We start from the raw sequence: 1,114 nt of genomic DNA, 5'->3' as shown, positions 1-1,114 counted from the left end.
GGTCAACCGCGGCGGTCGACCGAACTGGAATTTTCCAGCTCCTCGAGATTTGCCTTTGTGCATGTTTTTGATTTTCCTCTTTCTCATTTACTGACTTGTTTATACTCAAAACACTTGTTAGTGTACTCATACACCATGAAATGATATTTATCATAACAAATATCTACTTATTATAATTAATCACACATTAATTATATTATCATAAAATTTTGGGGTTTTAAAGTCTGTATACCTAGCTGGCATCCGTATGTCTCTCCTCTGTCTTCGAACCCTAATAGAATCCTGAACCTGAGCTATCGTTCCCTGATCCTGCTCAACTATACCTGTATCCTCCAAATCATCACCTTGTTCACTTGACATCAACTCAGTCGGTACTCTAATGAATACGGTCTCATCTGGACAATGTCGAGCTGCATTAATCTCCATCACCTGCGATGTCTCTAATGTCAGATCGCTCTCCACCTGATTAGAGCTGGGAAGCTTCAAGATTAAAGCCTCATCGAATGTGACGTCTCTACTCAGTACAATATTCTTATCAACTAGATGCTAAAGCTTGTATCCCTTGATACCACACTTAAATCCCATAAATATGGCCTTCCTAGCTCGAGGTTCTAATTTATCTATTCTAACATGATAAAATACAGGGCACCCAAATACTTTGAGCTGATCATAGTCATATGCTGGCTCTCTCGACCACATTTCCATAAGGGTTTTTTCCTTAATTGTAGATTAAGGCAGCCTATTAATGAGGTAACTTGCATAAGAAAGTGCATCAGCCCAAAAATCTTCTCCAAATAACTCTACGACAATAAACATCGGACCTTCTATAGCAAAAACTGATTCAACCTTTCTGCTACTCCATTCTGCTACGGTGTGTGACTAACTGTGAAGTACCTCTCTATGCCCTCTGTTCGCGGTGAAAATTGCCTTCATTGAATTCATTGTTATCTCAAGTAATTGCTTTTTGGTTACAAAAGATTCGGTCTTTTTTAGATCCGGTTACAACGAAATCAAAGAAAATAAAAGATTACAACTTTCTCCTTGTTTGTCGAACAAATCACGAGCTCCTGTTTTGCGGTCGCTCGCTTGTGTGGGTTCTTTTCCAACGTCGGGG

This window comes from Asparagus officinalis, chromosome 8, assembly GCF_001876935.1.
Source record: "Asparagus officinalis chromosome 8, Aspof.V1, whole genome shotgun sequence".
In the NCBI taxonomy this organism is placed as follows: domain Eukaryota; kingdom Viridiplantae; phylum Streptophyta; class Magnoliopsida; order Asparagales; family Asparagaceae; genus Asparagus; species Asparagus officinalis.
This window is presented reverse-complemented; position numbering follows the sequence as displayed.